At 42.8% G+C, this 7241-nt stretch overlaps 1 long non-coding RNA gene across 1 annotated transcript; it reads left to right on the top strand.

Moving 5' to 3' along the window:
• The first annotated feature begins 715 nt into the window (after positions 1–715).
• On the top strand, positions 716–5154 carry LOC141047664 (uncharacterized). Its single transcript, XR_012219876.1, has 3 exons — positions 716–865; positions 4663–4845; positions 5008–5154. It is a non-coding gene; the product is annotated as an uncharacterized lncRNA (long non-coding RNA).
• The last annotated feature ends 2087 nt before the right edge of the window (positions 5155–7241 follow it).

The following is a 7241-nucleotide window of genomic DNA, read 5'->3' as shown; positions in this document are numbered from 1 at the left end:
ATACTTTCCATAAATTAATAGTAAAAGCAAAGATAAGAAAATTTGTACCTTATCATATCACTGGAAAAAAAACAAAAAAACTTTTTCTGGTGATTACACTTTTCTTTTGCTTCCCCTGCCTTCTCCACTAATCACGCAATAAATAAACTGCTATGAGGCCGCCCATAGACTACACAGAAGGAGAAGAGACAATCATGATCCCTTACCTTTATTTATCAAACAAACAGCATCATTGAGGACATTATTCAGCAGTACTAAGCAGTGTTGCTGTAAATCCAGCACTGGGAGGAGACAGAAACCCCTTTGGAAGCCACATCAGTATATGTGTATGTCTGTACACCTTTCCATGTGTCTCTGCAGCCCATCCCCTATCCTTTTTTTCCATAGATTAATATCGGCAGCCATTGTAACCTTATCCCTTAGTAAGCTGACAACTTGCCTCACTAACGGGACAAATTTTACCAATATAATCAAGGTAAATTATCAGGGAAAGGGGAAAGGGAGAAGAAAAGAAGTCTGAAAAGTGGAGAAATTAAGAAGTGGAACATTTTAACGTAGTACATGTAATATACTTCAAACCTTGCCTGTACTATGGAAATCTGTTTTACAGTTTGAGCTACACTGACAACTTTCTCTGTGATGACTTCTAATAGTTTTTTCATCAATTTCCCATTAGAATATATTATTTTTTTCTTTTAGGCAACCTCTTCTGGACGCTCTTCCATCCTGTGGAACTGAAGCCTGTGTTGGTTTAATGAAAGAAATTCTGCTTTCAAAAGAATTAGAAGATGAGAAAGTGGAATCATATCTGTGGTCACTGGCGTTCATAGCGGAACCGACATCCGGGATGATCGGCTCTCTCACTGTGAGTTTCTAAATTTCTTTATGTTTTGATAGTTACCCAGTGTTTCTTAATTGATCTGTTTGGTTTCTCTGACAAACGAGTATTGGTTGTATTTATAGAAATTGTGGAAATATTTTTTATCAAAAAGTAACACTTTAATAACACAAAAAAAAGTTCTCCAAAGTAATTTGGTTTGTTCCTTCCTATCTATTAGTGAATCAAAAATTCATTCTTACTCATCATTACTCACAATTATTAGGCACAAGAATAAGGCTCTCATGAGAGAATCGCATCACAACTGTGGAGAAGAAGGAGAACTTAAAGGGGTTGTCCGGGCTTTTCACATAATCTCAGTACATATCTGGGCTGCAGAATGGTGACAATAAGTAATTTACCTTCTGTCACCAGTTTGCAGGGTTTTCTAGATATCACTCTCTTGCTTCTGAGCAGAACATCCAAGGGGGGGTGTTCTGGCATTGAAATGAGAACTGGTCGTTTCCTCCTACTCTAATACTCTACTATGATTTTCCCTCCTCACTAGAGTTTCATTTTCCATAGATCACTGTTCAGTATGTGTCTGGGGGAGGAGCAGCTGGGTGGTTCTGCTCTCTGCACTGAGGCTGCTAGAGGGGGAGGATTTGTTACTGTGTGATGAGGGCTTGTTCATGTGGACGGGGAGGGCCTGTTGCTATGGAGGGTGGGGTTGTTGCTATAGAGGGCAGGTTTTTAGTAGAGTAGGAGGAAACGGACAGTTTTCATTTAAATGCCAGAACACACACCCCCCTTGGACGTTCTGCTCAGAAGCAAGTGACTGATATCTAGAAAACCCTGCAAACTGGTGACAGAAGGTAAATTACTTATTGTCAGCATTCTGCAGCCCAGATATGCACTGAGATTATGTGAAAAGCCCGGACAACCCCTTTAATTTCTCCATCTTTTCCATTGTCTGAGTTTGCGGATGTCGGACTGCACTAGGATGACATCTGAGGGTAGTCCGATATTTTACGCGCACCCATAGACTTGTATGAAAATAAACTAGTTTTACAAATTAAAAAATCCAGTATTGATATAATGTGTATAACGTCAGCGGTAGGTGTTGTCATCTGCAGCTTGACCAAATGAGTATCTCACTTACTAGAGGTCAGATAATACCTCATCCTGGAAGGTTTTTGCTTTTTTTATGTATTTTATGCTGACATCTCGACTTTCTGTGACTCATTGCCTATGACATCTTGTGTGTATTACAATACTAATTCTCTTAAGGTCAGCAGTATAACTTAGGACAGCTGAAAATAATTCTATGCAGTTGTTCAGAAGAATTTTCCATTTGATTATGTGTAAAATGAATGCAGTCTGCTTCTCATCCCGGCTGCAGCACTGACATTTCATACATTTAAAGGGACCATGTGCTCATCACTTACTATTGTTTTTACCAATACATATTACTGATGTTACCTAGTTACCTAAGCACTATATGGTAAAATATATGTGGTCATCTGATCATCACACCTGTATTTAGACCCTCTAATATTACGATTACTCTTCAATTTTGGTCTAGCCCAAACCCTGAAAAAACAGCCCCAAATTGGGCGATTGTCCTCATTCCTTCATATTTTACAGTAAGCACTCTTCTATTCTGACTTCTCAGCATTACACACTCCCAGTTTTCGTCAATCAGTCTGCAACATGATTTTTCACTCCAAGAACACATTTCCACTGCTCTGAGGTCCAGCAGCGCCATGCTTTGCACCACTCCAATCAGCGCATGACATAGCGTTGGTTTTCTAAGGCTTATGTGCAGCTTCTTGACCATGGATTCCAATTTCCTGACTCTCAATACTTGTGATGGTGTTACCTCTAGAGATGGCCTGTAATTCTGTAGTAAGAGATTCTGTAGAAAATGTACGTAATATTTTCACAACAGCTCTTGGCAGCCCTACTTTGCGAGATTGTGAGGTCTACTGTTTTATAGCTGAGCTGTTCTTACTCCCAGTTGCTTTGAGTTCACAAAAATAACACTTATAATATTCTAAGGTGTGTAAGTTATCCCCTATACATTGAATAAATTCCCGATCGCCGGTGATTCCACCGCTGTGACCCTCACCGATTCCGAGTACCGGTGTAACAGGCCATAGTGTACCCCGAGTCCAGACTATACCTGGGGTTAAATCGGCCTAGGCTTGACTATATCCTGGGTATATTATGGCCTAGGCCATTTCATACCCCCTCATGCCAGATTATACCCCTCTTGATATCAGCAGCGTTGAGTGATATGCAGAAGAATTATTTAATTTTTCAACATCTTTTTGGGGGTTCAGGTTTGTCAGGTAAGTTATGTGAACAAATAATTGACTTTAATCTTAAAGTTCTAAGCACAGATTTTTATTATTGAACCAGAAAAACTTCAATCAGTAAAAATATTAGACTTCTATAAAGATATAATGAGGTAATGAATCTACCGCACTTCTCAGTAGTTACACATTAACGGCAGCTGTGTCTGAGGATGACAGAAAGATCTGCACACTTTTCTACCAGAGAAAACCAGTGAAGTGAAAAGATCAAGTTACAATTGCATTCTAAGGGGTACTTCACACTAAGCGAGATCGCTAGTGAGATCGCTGATGCGTCATCTATTTTGTGACGCAACATCAGTGACCGGACCCCCCCGCCGGGTATCGCTGATCGTGCAGGAATGTCCCGGGCCATTTTTTGATCGTTGGTCTCCCACTGGCCAGCATGCATCACGTGGCAGTGGGAGACAAACGATCAGCGAGCACCCAGCGCTGTAAGCAGACGCTGGGAGCTGGTATCCAGGGTAAATAGCGGATAACTAAGTGCGCGCGTCGCTTAGTTACCCGCTGTGTACCCTGGATACCAGCGTGCTCGTGCTGGGAGCTGATATCCAAGGTAAACAGTGGGTAACTAAGTGACACACGCGCTTAGTCACCCGCTATTTATCCTGGATACCAGCGTCCTCGCTGGTCCTAATGCAGTGACCGCATCAAAATTGCAACTTGTTGCGTTCGACGCGGGTCGCCGCGGCGTCAAAACGACGCACCCGCATACATCTGCACGGCCTGCATACTCAATGTTAAAGATAGGTATGCGGGCGTAGGTGGAGCTGACCGGAGGAGGTGCGGCAGTGGGCGGAGCTTAACGGAGGAAGTCCACAGCCCTCCACAGCTCGACCATACGCAAATGTGAACCTAGCCTTAGTCTACAAACTTCTGACAACATGTCTCTGAATTTCCTAGCAATAAATTTTTTATTTTTTATCTGAAAAGGAGAAATGGTCAAAATTAAAAAAAAAACCAGTGCTTGCAGACCTCAAATAATGCTAAGAAAACATGTTCATAATCATTTAGGAACAACAATACCAATGTTTTAACTCAGGAAGAGTTCAGAAATCAATATTTTGTGGAATAACCATGATTTTTAAAGCTTTCTTGCGTCTTGGCATGCTTTCCACCAGTCTTTCACACTGCTTCTGGCACAAAAATTTAAGCTGCTCTTCTTTGTTTGATGGCTTGTGACTATTCATCATCCTCTTGATTACATTCCAGAGGTTTTCAATGGGGTTCAGGTCTGGAGAATGGGCTGCCCATGACAGGGATTTGATATGGTGGTCTCTTAATTTTTACCAGAGCTTTATGCTGTATTGTTTGGCATATCCATGAGTAAACCAAAGACAATCCTATAAAGCCTAATACATGTCTTGGGTACAGGCTTTGATCTATTCCCTATAAAGGTTTTCCCCAGCAGGAGAGTTTGGGCATTTTTGGTTTACAATAGCATAAATTATGGATCATGTTTTCCAGTTTTTGCTGCAAGACCCCGGAGCTGGACTGAGTGAATACCTCGCCATCACCTCCATGGTCCATCACTTCTGCTTGGCCAACGCAGCCTGTCATGAACTCCTGGAAGTACAAAATGTGCTGAATATTTTGAAAGAACGCCTGGGAAATAACTGTACTGCACAAGAACCTGAGGGAATACAGCAGGTGCGGGTAATGTGATGATGGGTGAACATTAATAAAGCCCATCAGAGAAGCCTGATTGTCATTTTTATACATTGTAATACTAAAATGGAATCAGACTAATTATTACTTTGGAAGTTTGGGAATATTGGGTTATTTTATTTTTGTTTCCTCATCTTTGTTTAGATGCAGGGCTTTTTAAAAGCTATAGGAAATGCTGGAAGGGCTGCAAGTTCACTAATACCTACACTCAGCTTGTGTGCTCTCCTGAAAACCAGTCCGGAAGGAACAAGGCTGGCCGCGGTGGACGCATTCAGGAGGATTCCCTGCTCCGCCAATGTAAGTGTCTGTTTTACACCACATTCTTCACCCACAAAGATGCCTTGAAGTATATAGTTCCCATTTTTAAACAGCATTTCCGCTTGGTGGCATAGCGTGGGTTGGCAGTGGGCAAGACAAGTATTTTGTGCTCCCTAACTCGTGAACCAGTAGTGCGCCCTCATTCCTTCCACCAGTATTGAACTCCTTATCCTCCACGTACAAGTAATTTATTTTAAGAAAATACTGATGCCATTACACTTTGCCCTCTGTTCCTCTATTTTCTGCTATTTCCTAAAATCTAATATATAGTTTAAAAAAATGAAAAATTATGATTTATTTTATTCTTATTACATTTTTGTGTTTTTATGTAGCTATCTTATCACCCTAGCCCAAAACCAAACCCTACCACTATCAATAATTCTAGGCCTAACCCTTAGGCTCGTCCTAAACTTTTTCCTGATCCAAGCTCTAACCCTAGTGCATGTCATAACCATACTTAGGGGGAGTAAAACATATTTAAAAGCTGAAAGTTTATTATAATATTAATGTGTTTTGTTTGCATGTGACACCTTAACATTTGGGGACAGGTTCTTGAGCAGTTCTCTGTCTCTCCTCTCTGAAAATTACAACTCGGAGGGGAGGCGGGAGCTGTAGGAGAGCACAGTGCAGTCTTTGTCATCTCAGTCAGTGACTATGCAGAGCGCAGCAATAGAGTTGAGTTTGTTCACAGGTGCTGTGCTTTGTATAGGCAGCAATATAGATGACAAAGCTGACTTCATCTTATTGAGCATTTGATCAGCTCGGTCGCTGCCTATGCAGAGCACCACAATCAACAAAAATTGACTGCTGTGCTTTGAATTGGAAGCTTTGGCAGCACACGACATGGCAAAGCAGCCCCTGGATGACTTCTGGCATCCCTGTGTTGCTCCAAAGAAAAGCCTGCAGTGACAACGGAGGGTGAAATTTTACACCCCCATAGAGTTTAAGGCCCAAGGAACAGCCTCTGTTTTCCCCCCATGGTATGCCATTGTTTCCACCTAAAAGGCTATGTAATACTAATGACTAAAGATAAGCGGAAAATGTGGTATGTGTTGAATAAATATGCCTCTACTTGCATTGCTATACAGTTTTGAATTGCTTGGAAAATATATGTATAGCATATGTAATCTGCAGGTTAATTAGTGTTAGAAAAGTGACTGGCGCCGCGGACGCGGCCCAGCAGGCGCCTCCACGCCGACAACGAGGGGCATGGACCCTCTATACCACAGAGGGGGACCGGGGCTTACCCCAACTAGGGAAGGGCAGCGACCGGGATTCTGTGGCAGCTGAGCATGTGAACAAAGGAGACACATAGGACTAGGTAACACCGCACAACTTCAGGTATCAAGAACGTAAAGTTTACTAAAGTAAAGTCACAGTTCATAGATGAAACAGGGCTATGCCAGGCTCTCGATTCCACACCTCCCAGAAGGGTACCACCCAGTGGTCCCCAAGGCACCAACGAATCATCGACATAGGCAGGACATCGGGATAAAGGCAGGACATAAGGGTACATGAGGACATCAGGACATAGGTTGGACATCAGAACACAGGCTCGATATCAGGACACAGGCTGAACATCAGGACATCAGGACACAGGTTGGACATCAGGACACAGGCTGGACATCAGAGTCACCGGCAGTCATCAGACAGGAGTCGTTTGTTTCCGGACATCCGACACAACCTACAGGCACCAATACAGTCATCAAGCTCCAGGCTCCAAGCAGCGGTTATCTGGTTCCAGAAAGCGGTCGTCAGGCTCCGGGCATCAGACCTAGGAAGGAACTGAAGCATGATGGTGCTAGAACTGCAGAATTGCTGGGCCTGCATGGAGCTAGCACAGCATGGTAGTCAGAGCACAGGGTAGTAGGTGCTCAGCAGGAACACCGATTTACTAAAGACAGTCACTGGGTGTGAGGCTCCAAACACAGAGGGATTCCAGGAACATAACAGCAGACAGTTCAGACATGGTCAGGCACAGGATTAAGAATTCAAGCCTGGATACACCGCCTCCAGGGCAGGGCCAATTTAGATAGGGTCAGGTACAGGACAGGTACAGG

This window comes from Dendrobates tinctorius, unplaced genomic scaffold (assembly GCF_039654945.1).
Source record: "Dendrobates tinctorius isolate UK_male_01 unplaced genomic scaffold, ASM3965494v1 ptg000129l, whole genome shotgun sequence".
Classification (NCBI taxonomy): domain Eukaryota; kingdom Metazoa; phylum Chordata; class Amphibia; order Anura; family Dendrobatidae; genus Dendrobates; species Dendrobates tinctorius.
Note: the sequence above shows the minus strand (reverse complement) of the source record. Positions and strands in the feature narration are given on the sequence as shown.